We start from the raw sequence: 20,566 nt of genomic DNA on the forward strand, positions 1-20,566 counted from the left end.
ACCTGTTCGATTTCAGGAGTCATCCTGTTCGATTTCAGCCTCAAATAACGAGCTTTAACACATTTTTCACGATAATCCGAGTTTCGGTGAATGCTGATTTGTGGCACACCGGCACCCCAAATGTCTTCCGTTGGTGCTCAAACTTTGCGTGGCCGCTTTATCTGATCCGAGGAACTTTCTATGTGATTTCCGGAGAATTTTATTCCGGGACCCCGGAATCCCGAAAAACCGTGTATTATACACTTCAATTTCAGCCGTTCGGAAGGTCGTACTGGAACCTGTTTCTTTTTCTCCCTGTTTTTTAATCACGCGTCCGAGCTCATTTCAGGAATCAACCTGTTCGATTTCAGGAATCAACCTGTTCGATTTCAGCCTCAAATAACGAGCTTTAACACATTTTTCACGATAATCCGAGTTTCGGCGAATGCTGGTTTGTGGCACACCGGCACCCCCAAATGTCTTCCATTGGTGCTCATACTTTGCGTGGCCCCGCTTTATCTGACCCGAGGAACTTTCTATGTGATTTCCGGAGAATTTTATTCCGGGACTCCGGAATCCCGAAAAACCGTGTATTATACACTTCAATTTCAAAGTTCGGAAGGTCGTGACTCGAACCTGTTTTTTTCTCCCTGTTTTTCAATCACGCGTCCGAGCTCATTTCAGGAATCAACCTGTTCGATTTCAGAAATAAACCTGTTCGATTTCAGCCTCAAATAACGAGCTTTAACACATTTTTCACGATAATCCTAGTTTCGGCGCAATTCATGGACTATACAACCAGATGTATATGTTGTACGGTGTAGAACCTGAGCTTTGTGTCAAAGTATCCGAGCTTTATATTAAAGAATATGAGCTTTATTAGAAAGTATTGAGTTCATTCATTTACACATTAAAAACATGAAATTTAAATTAGCTCAGGAAAAATTACAAGTAAGCTCGAATTCTTATACTTGGATGTACCATACTTATGGTACAACTGGATGTATAATCCTATTTGTGGTTTCGGCGAATGCTGGTTTGTGGCACAGAGGCACCCCAAAATGTCTTCCGTTGGTGCTCAAACTTTGCGTGGCCGCTTTATCTGACTCGAGTAACTTTCTATGTGATTTCCGGAGAATTTATTCCGGGACCCCGGAATCCCGAAAAACCGTGTATTATACACTTCAATTTCAGCCGTTCGGAAGGTCGTACCGGAACCTGTTTCTTTTTCTCCCTGTTTTTCAATCATGCGTCCGAGCTTATTTCATGAATCAACCTGTTCGATTTCAGGAATCATCCTGCCTCAAATAACGAGCTTTAACACATTTTTCACGATAATGAAGAGTTTCGGCGAATCTTTGGTTTGGGTACACCGCACCCCAAATGTCTTCCGTTGGTGCTCAAACTTTGTGTGGCCGCTTTATCTGACCCGAGGAACTTTCTATGTGATTTCCGGAGAATTTTATTCCGGGAACCCGGAATCCCGAAAAACCGTGTATTATACACTTCAATTTCACCGTTCTCGAAGGTCGTACTGAAACTGTTTCTTTTTCTTCCTGTTTTTAAATCACGCGTCCGAGCTCATTTCAGAAATCAACCTGTTCGATTTCAGGAATCAACCTGTTCGATTTCAGCCTCAAATAACGAGCTTTAACACATTTTTCACGATAATCCGAGTTTCGGCGATTGCTGGTTTGTGGCACACAGGCACCCCCAAATGTCTTCCGTTGGTGCTCAAACTTTGCGTGGCCGCTTTATCTGACCCGAGGAACTTTCTATGTGATTTCCGAGAATTTTATTCCGGACCCCGAATCCCGTAAAACCGTGTATTATACACTTCAATTTCAACCGTTCGGAAGGTCGTACCGGAACCTGTTTCTTTTTCTCCCTGTTTTTCAATCACGCGTCGGAGCTCATTTCAGGAATCAACCTGTTCGATTTCAGAAATCAACCTGTTCGATTTCAGCCTTAAATAACGAGCTTTAACATATTTTTTACGATAATCCTAGTTTCGGCGAATGCTGGTTTGTGGCACATGGGCACCCCCAAATGTCTTCCGTTGGTGCTCAAACTTTGCGTCGCCGCTTTATATGATCCGAGGAACTTTCTATGTGATTTCCGGAGAATTTTATTCCGGGACCCCGGAATCCCGAAAAACCGTGTATTATACACTTCAATTTCAAATTGTTCGGAAGGTCGTACTGGAACCTGTTTCTTTTTCTCCTTGTTTTTCAATCACGCGTCCGAGCTCATTTCAGGAATCAACCTGTTCGATTTCAGGAATCAACCTGTTCGATTTAAGGAATCAACCTGTTCGATTTCAGCCTCAAATAACGAGCTTTAACACATTTTTCACGATAATCCGAGTTTCGGCGAATGCTGGTTTGTGGCACACCGGCACTCCCAAATGTCTTCCGTTGGTGCTCAAACTTTGCGTGGCCGCTTTATCTGACCCGAGGAACTTTCTATGTGATTTCCGGAGAATTTTATTCCGGGACCCCTAATCCCGAAAACCGTGTATTATACACTTCAATTTCACCGTTCGGAAGGTCGACGAACCTGTTTTTTTTCTCCCTGTTTTTCAATCACGCGTCCGAGCTCATTTCAGGAATCAACCTGTTCGATTTCAGGAATCAACCTGTTCGATTTCAGGAATCAACCTGTTCGATTTCAGCCTCAAATAACGAGCTTTAACACATTTTTCACGATAATCCGAGTTTCGGCGAATCTTTGGTTTGTGCACACCGGCACTCCCAAATGTCTTCCGTTGGTGCTCAAACTTTGCGTGGCCCCGCTTTATCTGACCCGAGGAACTTTCTATGTGATTTCCGGAGAATTTTATTCCGGGACCCCGGAATCCCGAAAAACCGTGTATTATACACTTCAATTTCAGCCGTTCGGAAGGTCGTACCGGAACCTGTTTCTTTTTCTCCTTGTTTTTCAATCACGCGTCCGAGCTCATTTCAGGAATCAACCTGTTCGATTTCAGGAATCAACCGGTTCGATTGCAGCCTCAAATAACGAGTTTTAACACATTTTTCATGATAATCCGAGTTTCGGCGAATGCTGGTTTTTAGCACACCGGCACCCCAAATGTCTTCCGTTGGTGCTCAAACTTTGTGTGGCCGCTTTATCTGACCCGAGGAACTTTTTATGTGATTTCCGGAGAATTTTATTCCGGGACCCCGGAATCCCGAAAAACCGTGTACTATACACTTCAATTTCAGTCGTTCGGAAGGTCGTACCGGAACCTGTTTCTTTTTCTCCCTGTTTTTCAATCACGCGTCCGAGCTCATTTCAGGAATCAACCTGTTCGATTTCAGGAATCATCCTGTTCGATTTCAGCCTCAAATAACGAGTTTTAACACATTTTTCACGATAATCCGAGTTTCGGCGAATGCTGGTTTGTGGCACACGGGCACCCCCAAATGTCTTCCGTTGGTGCTCAAACTTTGCGTGGCCGCTTTATCTGACCCGAGGAACTTTCTATGTGATTTCCGGAGAATTTTATTCCGGGACCCCGGAATCCCGAAAAACCGTGTATTATACACTTCAATTTCAGCCGTTCGGAAGGTCGTACTGGAACCTGTTTCTTTTTCTCCCTGTTTTTCAATCACGCGTCCGAGCTCATTTCAGGAATCAACCTGTTCGATTTCAGAAATCAACCTGTTCGATTTCAGCCTCAAATAACGAGCTTTAACACATTTTTCACGATAATCCGAGTTTCGGCGAATGCTGGTTTGTGGCACATCGGCACCCCCAAATGTCTTCCGTTGGTGCTCAAACCTTGCGTGGCCGCTTTATTTGACCCGAGGAACTTTCTATGTGATTTCCGGAGAATGTTATTCTGGGACCCCGGAATCCCGAAAAACCGTGTATAAAGCGGCGCTGAACGAGTATCACAATTCTAGAAACCCCATATTTTTGCTTGTTTTCTAATTTCCATTCGTAATAGGACTTTTCAAATGTGAATTTTTCCGGTTATGAAGAGAAATGCCTTTTTAATAAAAAATCCCGGGAAAACTAAAAAGAAATACCCTTGATTTGGGTCGAAACTATGTTGGCGAGCCTGCTGTTACGAATGATTAAACGGGACTAAAGCGATGGCACCACTCTAGTATGGGACACTTCAATTTCAGCCGTTCGGAAGGTCGTACCGGAATCTGTTTCTTTTTCTCCCTGTTTTTCAATCACGCGTCCGAGCTCATTTCAGGAATCAACTTTGTTCGATTTCGAAAATCAACCTGTTCGATTTCTACCTCAAATAACGAGCTTTAACACATTTTTCACGATAATCCTAGTTTCGGCGAATCTTTGGTTTGTGCACGAGGCACCCCCAAATGTCTTCCGTTGGTGCTCAAACTTTGCGTGGCCGCTTTATCTGATCCGAGGAACTTTCTATGTGATTTCCGAGAATTTTATTCCGGGACCCCTAATCCCGAAAACCGTGTATTATACCCTTCAATTTCAAAGTTCGAAAGGTCGTATCGAACCTGTTTCTTTTTCTCCCTGTTTTTCAATCACGCGTCCGAGCTCATTTCGGAATCAACCTGTTAGATTTCGGAATCAACCTGTTCGATTTCGGCCTCAAATAACGAGTTTTAACACATTTTTCACGATAATCCGAGTTTCGGCGAATCTTTGGTTTGGGCACGAGGCACCCCAAATGTCTTCCGTTGGTGCTCAAACTTTGCGTGGCCGCTTTATCCGACCCGAGGAACTTTCTTTGTGATTTCCGGAGAATTTTATTCCGGGACCCGGATCTGAAAAACCGTGTATTATACACTTCAATTTCGGCCGTTCGGAAGGTCGTCACGAACCTGTTTCTTTTTTCCCTGTTTTTCAATCACGCGTCCGAGCTCATTTCAGAATCAACTGTCGATTTCAGAAATCAACCTGTTCGATTTCTACCTCAAATAACGAGCTTTAACACATTTTTCACGATAATCCTAGTTTCGGCGAATCTTTGGTTTGGGCACGAGGCACCCCCAAATGTCTTCCGTTGGTGCTCAAAATTTGCGTGGCCGCTTTATCTGACCCGAGTAACTTTCTATGTGATTTCCGGAGAATTTATTCCGGGACCCCGGAATCCCGAAAAACCGTGTATTATACACTTCAATTTCAAATTGTTAGTTCGGAAGGTCGTACCGGAACCTGTTTCTTTTTCTCCCTGTTTTTCAATCACGCGTCCTAGCTCATTTCAGAAATCAACCTGTTCGATTTCAGGAGTCATCCTGTTCGATTTCAGCCTCAAATAACGAGCTTTAACAAATTTTTCACGATAATCCGAGTTTCGGTGAATGCTGATTTAGGGCACACCGGCACCCCAAATGTCTTCCGTTGGTGCTCCAACTTTGCGTGGCCGCTTTATCTGATCCGAGGAACCTTCTATGTGATTTCCAGAGAATTTTATTCCGGAACCCCGGAATCCCGAAAAACCGTGTATTATACACTTCAATTTCAGCCGTTCGGAAGGTCGTACTGGAACCTGTTTCTTTTTCTCCCTGTTTTTTAATCACGCGTCCGAGCTCATTTCAGGAATCAACCTGTTCGATTTCAGGAATCAACCTGTTCGATTTCAGCCTCAAATAACGAGCTTTAACACATTTTTCACGATAATCCGAGTTTCGGCGAATGCTGGTTTGTGGCACACCGGCACCCCCAAATGTCTTCCGTTGGTGCTCATACTTTGCGTGGCCCCGCTTTATCTGACCCGAGGAACTTTCTATGTGATTTCCGGAGAATTTTATTCCGGGACTCCGGAATCCCGAAAAACCGTGTATTATACACTTCAATTTCAGCCGTTCGGAAGGTCGTACCGGAACCTGTTTCTTTTTCTCCCTGTTTTTCAATCACGCGTCCGAGCTCATTTCAGAAATCAACCTGTTCGATTTCAGCCTCAAATAACGAGCTTTAACACATTTTTCACGATAATCCTAGTTTCGGCGAATGCTGGTTTGTGGCACAGAGGCACCCCCAAATGTCTTCCGTTGGTGCTCAAACTTTGCGTGACCGCTTTATCTGACTCGAGTAACTTTCTATGTGATTTCCGGAGAATTTATTCCGGGACCCCGGAATCCCGAAAAACCGTGTATTATACACTTCAATTTCAGCCGGAAGGTCGTGACGAACCTGTTTCTTTTTCTCCTGTTTTTCAATCACGCGTCCGAGCTTATTTCAGAATCAACCTGTTCGATTTAAGGAATCATCCCGCCTCAAATAACGAGCATTAACACATTTTTCACGATAATCGAGTTTCGGCGAATCTTTGGTTTGTGGCACACCGCACCCCAAATGTCTTCCGTTGGTGCTCAAACTTTGCGTGGCCGCTTTATCGACCCGAGGAACTTTCTATGTGATTTCCGAGAATTTTATTCCGGAACCCGAATCCCAAAAACCGTGTATTATACACTTCAATTTCACTGTTCGGAAGGTCGTCGAACCTGTTTCTTTTTCTCCTGTTTTTAAATCACGCGTCCGAGCTCATTTCAGAATCAACCTGCAGGAATCAACCTGCTTCGATTTCACCTCAAATAACGAGTTTTAACACATTTTTCACAATAATCCGAGTTTCGGCGATTCTTTGGTTTGTGGCACAACAGCACCCCCAAATGTCTTCCGTTGGTGCTCAAACTTTGTGTGGCCGCTTTATCTGACCCGAGGAACTTTCTATGTGATTTCCGGAGAATTTTATTCCGGGACCACGGAATCCCGTAAAACCGTGTATTATACACTTCAATTTCAACCGTTCGGAAGGTCGTACGAACCTGTTTTTCTCTCCTGTTTTTCAATCACGCGTCGGAGCTCATTTCAGGAATCAACCTGTTCGATTTCAGAAATCAACCTGTTCGATTTCAGCCTCAAATAACGAGCTTTAACATATTTTTTACGATAATCCTAGTTTCGGCGAATGCTGGTTTGTGGCACAAGGACACCCCCAAATGTCTTCCGTTGGTGCTCAAACTTTGCTTCGCCGCTTTATATGATCCGAGGAACTTTCTATGTGATTTCCGGAGAATTTTATTCCGGGACCCCGGAATCCCGAAAAACCGTGTATTATACACTTCAATTTTAGCCGTTCGGAAGGTCGTACCGGAACCTGTTTCTTTTTCTCCCTGTTTTTCAATCACGCGTCCGAGCTCATTTCAGGAATCAACCTGTTCGATTTCAGGAATCAACCTGTTCGATTTCAGGAATCAACCTGTTCGATTTCAGGAATCAACCTGTTCGATTTCAGCCTCAAATAACGAGCTTTAACACATTTTTCACGATAATCCGAGTTTCGGCGAATGCAGGTTTGTGGCACACCGGCATTCCCAAATTCCTTCCGTTGGTGCTCAAACTTTGCGTGGCCGCTTTATCTGACCTGAGGAACTTTCTATGTGATTTCCGGAGAATTTTATTCCGGGACCCCGGAATCCCGAAAAACCGTGTATTATACACTTCAATTTCAGCCGTTCGGAAGGTCGTACCGGAACCTGTTTCTTTTTCTCCCTGTTTTTCAATCACGCGTCCGAGCTCATTTCAGGAATCAACCTGTTCGATTTCAGGAATCATCCTGTTCGATTTCAGCCTCAAATAACGAGCTTTAACACATTTTTCACGATAATCCGAGTTTCGGCGAATGCTGGTTTGTGGCACACCGGCACCCCAAATGTCTTCCGTTGGTGCTCAAACTTTGCGTGGCCAGTTTATCTGATCCGAGGAACTTTCTATGTGATTTCCGGAGAATTTTATTACGGGACCCCGGAATCCCGAAAAACCGTGTATTATACACTTCAATTTCAGCCGTTCGGAAGGTCGTACCGGAACCTGTTTCTTTTTCTCCCTGTTTTTTAATCACGCGTCCGAGCTCATTTCAGGAATCAACCTGTTCGATTTCAAGAATCAACCGGTTCGATTGCAGCCTCAAATAACGAGTTTTAACACATTTTTCATGATAATCCGAGTTTCGGCGAATGCTGGTTTTTAGCACACCGGCACCCCAAATGTCTTCCGTTGGTGCTCAAACTTTGTGTGGCCGCTTTATCTGACCCGAGGAACTTTTTATGTGATTTCCGGAGAATTTTATTCCGGGACCCCTAATCCCGAAAACCGTGTACTATACACTTCAATTTCAAATGTTCGGAAGGTCGTCGAACCTGTTTCTTTTTTCCCTGTTTTTCAATCACGCGTCGGAGCTCATTTCAGGAATCAACCTGTTCGATTTCAGAAATCAACCTGTTCGATTTCAGCCTCAAATAACGAGCTTTAACATATTTTTTTACGATAATCCTAGTTTCGGCGAATGCTGGTTTGTGGCACAAGGACACCCCCAAATGTCTTCCGTTGGTGCTCAAACTTTGCTTCGCCGCTTTATATGATCCGAGGAACTTTCTATGTGATTTCCGGAGAATTTTATTCCGGGACCCCGGAATCCCGAAAAACCGTGTATTATACACTTCAATTTCTGCCGTTCGGAAGGTCGTACCGGAACCTGTTTCTTTTTCTCCCTGTTTTTCAATCACGCGTCCGAGCTCATTTCAGGAATCAACCTGTTCGATTTCAGGAATCAACCTGTTCGATTTCAGGAATCAACCTGTTCGATTTCAGGAATCAACCTGTTCGATTTCAGCCTCAAATAACGAGCTTTAACACATTTTTCACGATAATCCGAGTTTCGGCGAATGCTGGTTTGTGGCACACCGGCACCCCAAATGTCTTCCGTTGGTGCTCAAACTTTGCGTGGCCGCTTTATTTGACCCGAGGAACTTTCTATGTGATTTCCAGAGTGTTATTCTGGGACCCCGGAATCCCGAAAAACCGTGTATTATACACTTCAATTTCAGCCGTTCGGAAGGTCGTACCGGAACCTGTTTCTTTTTCTCCCTGTTTTTCAATCACGCGTCCGAGCTCATTTCAGGAATCAACCTGTTCGATTTCGGAATCAACCTGTTCGATTTCACCAAATAACGAGCTTTAACACATTTTTCACGATAATCCGAGTTTCGGCGAATGCTGGTTTGTGGCACACCGGCACTCCCAAATGTCTTCCGTTGGTGCTCAAACTTTGCGTGGCCGCTTTATTTGACCCGAGGAACTTTCTATGTGATTTCCGGAGAATTTTATTCCGGGACCCCGGAATCCCGAAAAACCGTGTATTATACACTTCAATTTCAGCCGTTCGGAAGGTCGTACCGGAACCTGTTTCTTTTTCTCCCTATTTTTCAATCACGCGTCCGAGCTCATTTCAGGAATCAACCTGTTCGATTTCCGGAATCATCCTGTTCGATTTCAGCCTCAAATAACGAGCTTTAACACATTTTTCACGATAATCCGAGTTTCGGCGAATGCTGGTTTGTGGCACACCGGCACCCCAAATGTCTTCCGTTGGTGCTCAAACTTTGCGTGGCCGCTTTATCTAATCCGAGGAATTTTATATGTGATTTCCGGAGAATTTTATTCCGGGACCCCGGAATCCCGAAAAACCGTGTATTATACACTTCAATTTCAAATAGCTTCGTAAGGTCGTATCTGAACCTGTTTCTTTTTCTCCCTGTTTTTCAATCACGCGTCCGAGCTCATTTCAGAATCAACCTGTTCGATTTCGAAATCAACTGTTCGATTTCGTAAATCAACCTTTGTTCGATTTCACCTCAAATAACGAGCTTTAACACATTTTTCACGATAATCCGAGTTTCGGCGAATGCTGATTTGTGGCACACCGGCACTCCCAAATGTCTTCCGTTGGTGTTCAAACTTTGCATGAGCGCTTTATCTGACCCGAGGAACTTTCTATGTGATTTCCGGAGAATTTTATTCCGGGACCCCGGAATCCCGAAAAACCGTGTATTATACACTTCAATTTCAGCCGTTCGGAAGGTCGTACCGGAACCTGTTTCTTTTTCTCCCTGTTTTTCAATCACGCGTCCGAGCTTATTTCAGGAATCAACCTGTTCGATTTCAGGAATCATCCTGCCTCAAATAACGAGTTTTAACACATTTTTCACGATAATCCGAGTTTCGGCGAATGCTGGTTTGTGGCACAGAGGCACCCCAAATGTCTTCCGTTGGTGCTCAAACTTTGCGTGGCCCCGCTTTATCTGACCCGAGGAACTTTCTTTGTGATTTCCGGAGAATTTTATTCCGGGACCCCGGAATCCTGAAAAACCGTGTATTATACACTTCAATTTCAAATTGCTCGGAAGGTCGTACCGGAACCTGTTTCTTTTTTCCCTGTTTTTCAATCACGCGTCCGAGCTCATTTCAGAATCAACCTTGTTCGATTTCAGAAATCAACCTGTTCGATTTCAACCTCAAATAACGAGCTTTAACACATTTTTCACGATAATCCTAGTTTCGGCGAATCTTTGGTTTGTGGCACGAGGCACCCCCAAATGTCTTCTGTTGGTGCTCAAAATTTGCGTGGCCGCTTTATCTCGACCCGAGTAACTTTCTATGTGATTTCGAGAATTTATTCCGGGACCCCTTTAATCCCGAAAAACCGTGTATTATACACTTCAATTTCAGCCGTTCGGAAGGTCGTACCGGAACCTGTTTCTTTTTCTCCCTGTTTTTCAATCACGCGTCCTAGCTCATTTCAGAATCAACCTGTTCGATTTCGTGGAGTCATCCTGTTCGATTTCACCTCAAATAACGAGCTTTAACACATTTTTCACGATAATCCGAGTTTCGGTGAATGCTGATTTAGGGCACACCGGCACCCCAAATGTCTTCCGTTGGTGCTCCAACTTTGCGTGGCCGCTTTATCTGATCCGAGGAACCTTCTATGTGATTTCCAGAGAATTTTATTCCGGAACCCCTAATCCCGAAAACCGTGTATTATACACTTCAATTTCACCGTTCGGAAGGTCGTACTGGAACCTGTTTCTTTTTCTCCCTGTTTTTCAATCACGCGTCCGAGCTTATTTCAGGAATCAACCTGTTCGATTTCAGGAATCATCCTGCCTCAAATAACGAGCTTTAACACATTTTTCACGATAATCTGAGTTTCGGCGAATGCTGGTTTGTGGCACACCGGCACCCCAAATGTCTTCTGTTGGTGCTCAAACTTTGTGTGGCCGCTTTATCTGACCCGAGGAACTTTCTATGTGATTTCCGGAGAATTTTATTCCGGGAACCCGGAATCCCGAAAAACCGTGTATTATACACTTCAATTTCAGCCGTTCGGAAGGTCGTACCGGAACCTGTTTCTTTTTCTCCCTGTTTTTAAATCACGCGTCCGAGCTCATTTCAGGAATCAACCTGCAGGAATCAACCTGTTCGATTTCAGCCTCAAATAACGAGTTTTAACACATTTTTCACAATAATCCGAGTTTCGGCGATTGCTGGTTTGTGGCACACAGGCACCCCCAAATGTCTTCCGTTGGTGCTCAAACTTTGTGTGGCCGCTTTATCTGACCCGAGGAACTTTCTATGTGATTTCCGGAGAATTTTATTCCGGGACCACGGAATCCCGTAAAACCGTGTATTATACACTTCAATTTCAACCGTTCGGAAGGTCGTACCGGAACCTGTTTCTTTTTCTCCCTGTTTTTCAATCACGCGTCGGAGCTCATTTCAGGAATCAACCTGTTCGATTTCAGAAATCAACCTGTTCGATTTCAGCCTCAAATAACGAGCTTTAACATATTTTTTACGATAATCCTAGTTTTGTAATCTTTGGTTTGGGCACAAGGACACCCCCAAATGTCTTCCGTTGGTGCTCAAACTTTGCTTCGCCGCTTTATATGATCCGAGGAACTTTCTATGTGATTTCCGGAGAATTTTATTCCGGGACCCCGGAATCCCGAAAAACCGTGTATTATACACTTCAATTTCAGCCGTTCGGAAGGTCGTACTGGAACCTGTTTCTTTTTCTCCCTGTTTTTCAATCACGCGTCCGAGCTCATTTCAGGAATCAACCTGTTCGATTTCAGGAATCAACCTGTTCGATTTCAGGAATCAACCTGTTCGATTTCAGCCTCAAATAACGAGCTTTAACACATTTTTCACGATAATCCGAGTTTCGGCGAATGCAGGTTTGTGGCACACCGGCATTCCCAAATTCCTTCCGTTGGTGCTCAAACTTTGCGTGGCCGCTTTATCTGACCTGAGGAACTTTCTATGTGATTTCCGGAGAATTTTATTCCGGGACCCCGGAATCCCGAAAAACCGTGTATTATACACTTCAATTTCACTAGTTCGGAAGGTCGACGAACTGTTTCTTTTTCTCCCTGTTGTTCAATCACGCGTCCGAGCTCATTTCAGGAATCAACCTGTTCGATTTCAGGAATCATCCTGTTCGATTTCAGCCTCAAATAACGAGCTTTAACACATTTTTCACGATAATCCGAGTTTCGGCGAATGCTGGTTTGTGGCACACCGGCACCCCAAATGTCTTCCGTTGGTGCTCAAACTTTGCGTGGCCGCTTTATTTGACCCGAGGAACTTTCTATGTGATTTCCAGAGTGTTATTCTGGGACCCCGGAATCCCGAAAAACCGTGTATTATACACTTCAATTTCACTGCTTCGGAAGGTCGTCACGGAACCTGTTTTTTTTCTCCCTGTTTTTCAATCACGCGTCCGAGCTCATTTCAGAATCAACCTGTTCGATTTCAGGAATCAACCTGTTCGATTTCACCTCAAATAACGAGCTTTAACACATTTTTCACGATAATCCGAGTTTCGCGAATCTTTGGTTTGTGGCACACCGGCACTCCCAAATGTCTTCCGTTGGTGCTCAAACTTTGCGTGGCCGCTTTATCTGACCCGAGGAACTTTCTATGTGATTTCCGGAGAATTTTATTCCGGGACCCCGGAATCCCGAAAAACCGTGTATTATACACTTCAATTTCAGCCGTTCGGAAGGTCGTACTGGAACCTGTTTCTTTTTCTCCCTATTATTCAATCACGCGTCCGAGCTCATTTCAGAATCAACTGTTCGATTTCCTAATCATCCTGTTCGATTTCACCGTCAAATAACGAGCTTTAACACATTTTTCACGATAATCCGAGTTTCGGCGAATGCTGGTTTGTGGCACACCGGCACCCCAAATGTCTTCCGTTGGTGCTCAAACTTTGCGTGGCCGCTTTATTTGACCCGAGGAACTTTCTATGTGATTTCCAGAGTGTTATTCTGGGACCCCGGAATCCCGAAAAACCGTGTATTATACACTTCAATTTCAAATAGTTCGGAAGGTCGTACGAACCCGTTTTTTTTCTCCTGTTTTTCAATCACGCGTCCGAGCTCATTTCAGGAATCAACCTGTTCGATTTCAGGAATCAACCTGTTCGATTTCAGCCTCAAATAACGAGCTTTAACACATTTTTCACGATAATCCGAGTTTCGGCGAATGCTGGTTTGTGGCACACCGGCACTCCCAAATGTCTTCCGTTGGTGCTCAAACTTTGCGTGGCCGCTTTATCTGACCCGAGGAACTTTCTATGTGATTTCCGGAGAATTTTATTCCGGGACCCGGAATCCCGAAAAACCGTGTATTATACACTTCAATTTCACCGTTTCGGAAGGTCGTCTTTGAACCTGTTTCTTTTTCTCCCTATTATTCAATCACGCGTCCGAGCTCATTTCAGGAATCAACCTGTTCGATTTCCGGAATCATCCTGTTCGATTTCAGCCTCAAATAACGAGCTTTAACACATTTTTCACGATAATCCGAGTTTCGGCGAATGCTGGTTTGTGGCACACCGGCACCCCAAATGTCTTCCGTTGGTGCTCAAACTTTGCGTGGCCGCTTTATCTAATCCGAGGAATTTTATATGTGATTTCCGGAGAATTTTATTCCGGGACCCCGAATCCCGAAAACCGTGTATTATACACTTCAATTTCAAATGTTCTCGAAGGTCGTCTGAACCTCGCTTTTTTTTCTCCTGTTTTTCAATCACGCGTCCGAGCTCATTTCAGGAATCAACCTGTTCGATTTCAGAAATCAACCTGTTCGATTTCAGAAATCAACCTGTTCGATTTCAGCCTCAAATAACGAGCTTTAACACATTTTTCACGATAATCCGAGTTTCGGCGAATGCTGATTTGTGGCACACCGGCACTCCCAAATGTCTTCCGTTGGTGTTCAAACTTTGCATGAGCGCTTTATCTGACCCGAGGAACTTTCTATGTGATTTCCGAGAATTTTATTCCGGACCCCTAATCCCGAAAACCGTGTATTATACACTTCAATTTCAAACGTTCGGAAGGTCGTACCGGAACCTGTTTTTTTTCTCCCTGTTTTTCAATCACGCGTCCGAGCTCATTCCAAGAATCAACCTGTTCGATTTCAGAATCATCCTGTCGATTTCACCTCAAATAACGAGCTTTAACATATTTTTCACGATAATCCGAGTTTCGGCGAATCTTTGGTTTGGGTACACCGCACCCCAAATGTCTTCCGTTGGTGCTCAAACTTTGCGTGGCCGCTTTATCTGACCCGAGGAACTTTCTATGTGATTTCCGAGAATTTTATTCCGGGACCCCTAATCCCGAAAAACCGTTTATTATACACTTCATTTTCAAATACTTCAAGGTCGTCATCGAACTCGTTTTTTTTCTCCCTGTTTTTAAATCACGCGTCCGAGCTCATTTCAAGAATCAACCTGTTCGATTTCAGAATCAACCTGTTCGATTTCGAATCAACCTTGTTCGATTTCGAATCAACCTGTTCGATTTCAGCCTCAAATAACGAGCTTTAACACATTTTTCACGATAATCCGAGTTTCGGCGAATGCTGGTTTGTGGCACACCGGCACTCCCAAATTTCTTCCGTTGGTGCTCAAACTTTGCGTGGCCGCTTTATCCGACTCCGAGGAACTTTCTATGTGATTTCCGAGAATTTTATTCCGGACCCTTAATCCCGAAAAACCGTGTATTATACACTTCAATTTCAGCCGTTCGGAAGGTCGTACCGGAACCTGTTTCTTTTTCTCCCTGTTGTTCAATCACGCGTCCGAGCTCATTTCAGGAATCAACCTGTTCGATTTCAGGAATCATCCTGTTCGATTTCAGCCTCAAATAACGAGCTTTAACACATTTTTCACGATAATCCGAGTTTCGGCGAATGCTGGTTTGTGGCACACCGGCACCCCAAATGTCTTCCGTTGGTGCTCAAACTTTGCGTGGCCCCGCTTTATCTGACCCGAGGAACTTTCTTTGTGATTTCCGGAGAATTTTATTCCGGGACCCCGGAATCCCGAAAAACCGTGTATTATACACTTCAATTTCAGCCGTTCGGAAGGTCGTACCGGAACCTGTTTCTTTTTCTCCCTATTTTTCAATCACGCGTCCGAGCTCATTTCAGAATCAACTGTTTCGATTTCGTAAATCAACCTGTTCGATTTCAGCCTCAAATAACGAGCTTTAACACATTTTTCACGATAATCCTAGTTTCGCGAATGTTTGGTTTGTCAGGCACGAGGCACCCCAAATGTCTTCCGTTGGTGCTCAAAATTTGAGTGGCCGCTTTATCTGACCCGAGTAACTTTCTATGTGATTTCCGGAGAATTTATTCCGGGACCCCGGAATCCCGAAAAACCGTGTATTATACACTTCAATTTCACTTGTTCGGAGGTCGACGAAACCTGTTTCTTTTTCTCCCTGTTTTTCAATCACGCCTCCGAGCTCATTTCAGAAATCAACCTGTTCGATTTCAGGAGTCATCCTGTTCGATTTCAGCCTCAAATAACGAGATTTAACACATTTTTCACGATAATCCGAGTTTCGGTGAATGCTGATTTAGGGCACACCGGCACCCCAAATGTCTTCCGTTGGTGCTCAAACTTTGCGTGGCCGCTTTATCTGATCCGAGGAACTTTCTATGTGATTTCCGGAGAATTTTATTCCTAACCCCTAATCCCGAAAAACCGTGTATTATACACTTCAATTTCACCGTTCGGAAGGTCGACTGAACCTGTTTTTTTTCTCCTGTTTTTTAATCACGCGTCCGAGCTCATTTCAGGAATAAACCTGTTCGATTTCAGAAATCAACCTGTTCGATTTCAGCCTCAAATAACGAGCTTTAACACATTTTTCACGATAATCCGAGTTACGGCGAATGCTGGTTTTTAGCACACCGGCACCCCAAATGTCTTCCGTTGGTGCTCAAACTTTGTGTGGCCGCTTTATCTGACCCGAGGAACTTTTTAAGTGATATCCGGAGAATTTTATTCCGGGACCCCGGAATCCCGAAAAACCGTGTACTATACACTTCAATTTCAGCCGTTCGGAAGGTCGTACTGAACCTGTTTCTTTTTCTCCCGTTTTTCAATCACGCGTCCGAGCTCATTTCGAATCAACCTATTCGATTTCGGGAATCATCCTGTTCGATTTCACCTCAAATAACGAGCTTTAACACATTTTTCACGATAATCCGAGTTTCGGCGAATCTTGGTTTGTGGCACACCGCACCCCAAATGTCTTCCGTTGGTGCTCAAACTTTGCGTGGCGCTTTATTTGACCCGAGGAACTTTCTATGTGATTTCCGAGAATGTTATTCGGGACCCCTAATCCCGAAAACCGTGTATTATACACTTCAATTTCACCGCTCGGAAGGTCGACGAACCTGTTTTTTTCCTCCTGTTTTTCAATCACGCGTCCGAGCTCATTTCAGGAATCAACCTGTTCGATTTCAGAATCAACCTGTTCGATTTCAGCCTCAAATAACGAGCTTTAACACATTTTTCACGATAATCCGAGTTTCGGCGAATCCTGGTTTGGCACACCGGCACTCCCAAATGTCTTCCGTTGGTGCTCAAACTTTGCGTGGCCGCTTTATCTGACCCGAGGAACTTTCTATGTGATTTCCGGAGAATTTTATTCCGGGACCCCGGAATCCCGAAAAACCGTGTATTATACACTTCAATTTCAGCCGTTCGGAAGGTCGCATCGGAACCTGTTTCTTTTCTCCCTATTTTTCAATCACGCGTCCGAGCTCATTTCAGGAATCAACCTGTTCGATTTCACGAATCATCCTGTTCGATTTCAGCCTCAAATAACGAGCTTTAACACATTTTTCACGATAATCCGAGTTTCGGCGAATGCTGGTTTGTGGCACACCGGCACACCCAAATGTCTTCCGTTGGTGCTCAAACTTTGCGTGGCCGCTTTATCTAATCCGAGGAATTTTATATGTGATTTCCGGAGAATTTTATTCCGGACCCCTAATCCCGAAAAACCGTGTATTATACACTTCAATTTTAGCCGCTTCGTAAGGTCGTCGAACTGTTTCTTTTTCTCCCTGTTTTTCAATCACGCGTCCGAGCTCATTTCAGAATCAACTGTTCGATTTCGAAATCAACTTTGTTCGATTTCGAAATCAACCTGTTCGATTTCACCTCAAATAACGAGCTTTAACACATTTTTCACGATAATCCGAGTTTCGCGAATGCTTTGATTTGTGGCACACCGGCACTCCCAAATGTCTTCCGTTGGTGCTCAAACTTTGCATGACCGCTTTATCTCGACCCGAGGAACTTTCTATGTGATTTCCGAGAATTTTATTCCGGACCCCTAATCCCGAAAACCGTGTATTATACACTTCAATTTCAAATTGCTTCGGAAGGTCGTGCTGAACCTGTTTCTTTTTCTCCTGTTTTTCAATCACGCGTACGAGCTCATTTCAGAATCAACTGTTCGATTTCGAAATCAACCTCGTTCGATTTCACCTCAAATAACGAGCTTTAACACATTTTTCACGATAATCCGAGTTTCGCGAATCTTTGGTTTGTGGCACACCCGCACTCCCAAATGTCTTCCGTTGGTGCTCAAACTTTGCGTGGCCGCTTTATCCGACCCGAGGAACTTTCTATGTGATTTCCGGAGAATTTTATTCCGGGACCCCTTAATCCCGAAAAACCGTGTATTATACACTTCAATTTCACCGTTCGGAAGGTCGTACCGAACCTGTTTCTTTTATCCCTGTTTTTCAATCACGCGTCCGAGCTCATTTCAGAATCAACCTGTTCGATTTCAGGAATCATCCTGTTCGATTTCAGCCTCAAATAACGAGCTTTAACATATTTTTCACGATAATCCGAGTTTCGGCGAATGCTGGTTTGTGGCACAACTGTGACACCCCTCGATAGGGCATCGAATAAAAGCGGAAAATACGAGGTTTTTAAAACCTTTTTAAAAGCTTAAAGTGCGAAATCCACCATAAGCGATCAAACAAAAATGAAAAGAAAGATAATTAAGTTTTACAATTTAAAACAAGTGCGATGGGGAAAAGATATCCCAATAAACAAACACAAGTCTAACGATAGGTGAGTCTAAGCAACCTATAACTAAGGTCCAAGGGTCAACGTTCTCGCTAGCTCACACGTCTTCCCCATAATCTGCATCACAAACCCGTCATTCATGTAAACATGAACGCTACGGTCGATGGGGAGTAACTCGGGTTCTCCCACCACCATATGTCAAAATGCACATAAGCAAGAACTTAATTAACATATTGATCATGCATCATACTTGAATAATATGAACAAGGGAATATAAACGATCATCATAATGAGATAGGCATATTGCATTATATTAAACATGCATTCAAGGTAACCAAAACATGGATATGAGATTAGACATCGAATCATATGAAGAAGGTAAACAACGGATCAATTTAATAGAAAATACATGGATGGAATCCAATAGCCATTACTTTGAAAACCTCTTAACAACCATAGCACGGGACGTGGCTACTAATGTCACATTCATACTTATGGCTTACATCTCACCATAAGAACGGATGGGAACATCGATCCCGGCGATCATATCGCAACTAGGGGCTTACATCTCACCACTAGTATCCGATAGGACCAAGACACTCACAACAATCATAGAAGACGTGCACTCTCGTATATAAGAACACACCAATGACCGTAACAAGTAAGACATTTACAAAGGCTTTGACTCAAAACAAGACAAACCCCTAGACTCCAACCTCCTGGTAGGACGACGATCATAATACGGTCCTAGTCTAAATCTGGCCGACTCTGGGATGGACGACACCCGATTCGACAAACGATACCAAATCGTATCCAAGACTCGAAATATGGTACACCTAACCGTGCCCGAACTCGAGTAACCTCAAGCGGAACCTTGTCACCTAACCGTGACCCCCGGTCCGAAAAGGCGGAAGGAAAAATAGCCCAACTCGGAAACAATGGCACCTAATCGTGACCCAATGTCCGAGGGCAAATAAATAAGGAATGTCGAGTAGTCGCACAATGTAAAACGTCACACTCCGATCACAAGTACGAGTAACAATAGGTTGCATGAACATAACATCAATAAGTCTTATATTAACCAAATACCAATAAGGGAGAAGATACATGCATAAACCATTGATCATTAGAGGTTACAAGTGAAAAGAAGCTCACAGGGGACTCCCGTAGGGTGGTGTACTGGCTACGGCCACCCCTGGACAACATGTCAAAATCGAAATTTAATAAAACTTACAGTGCACTCCCCAGCCGGTCAAGAGACCGGCCGCGTCACCCTACTGGGACTACAACAAATTTCCAAAAACACATAAAACCTTCAATGTACTCCCACTAGGTCACCCTTTGCCGCTCACCCTACTGAATACAAACCAATTTTCCAAAAACACAAAAAAACCTTCAATGTACTCCCAGTAGGTCACCCGGCCACCGGTCACCCTACTGGGAATACACCAATTTTCCAAAAACACAAAAAAACCTTCAATGTACTCCCCCGGTCACCCTGCAGGTCACCCTACTGGGAATACAACCAAACTCAAAATCACCTAAAATCCTCGGTGTACTCCCACCGGTCAAGAGACCGGCCACCGTCACCCTACTGACTACAGCTTTCTAAAAAGTGTTCAAAACTTACAGGGAACTCCCAGTGGTCAAGAGGACCGGCCACGGCCACCGGCGGGAGTACATACTCACGGTTTCAATGCAATTCGACTTCCAAACCATTTGAAACCAACACAAATCGTTTCCCATCAATTGTTTACGTATCCTAGCATGATTCTAACTCGGAAAAACAACATATTTGAGACGGAAATCCAACAATTACGAATTTAAAGCAATAAAGAATGAAACTTTCAATGAAACATGTGAGAAATTCATATGAGGATACAATCCAACCAAAATTCAAGTAGAACACAACAAAAATCAGATTTCAACATTTGAAAGGTTAAATTAACAAACAAAGCACATAAATTTTAACATAAAAGTCGAGTAACCCATCACCGTTACCTTTTTGCACTTAAATCCACAAAAGACTCGTCTACCTTTCAAGAATCCACTTCCGGGTCAACTAAAACTTCTCCTAAACATAAGAAAACACAAAATAAGACTAAAAATCGAAACTAGAAAAAGGGTACCATATAGAGGATGGCTCGACAGCCCCAATAATGGAGGAAAGTCGGATCTTTTCTTACCTAGAAAGAAGGAGGGCGATGAGAGGAAGAGATAGACGCGAAAATCACTTGAATCGGATAAGAATTGAGCAAATTATGGTGTTTTGAAGATTTGTAAGATAGATGTATAAAAATGGTGAGGGTTGTTGAAGATGAATTTCAGAAAAATGAAGAGGGAGATGAAGTTGTGAGGTGTTAGGTGAGGGTTTTATGAAAA

Source organism: Silene latifolia, chromosome 7 (assembly GCF_048544455.1).
Source record: "Silene latifolia isolate original U9 population chromosome 7, ASM4854445v1, whole genome shotgun sequence".
Taxonomy (NCBI): domain Eukaryota; kingdom Viridiplantae; phylum Streptophyta; class Magnoliopsida; order Caryophyllales; family Caryophyllaceae; genus Silene; species Silene latifolia.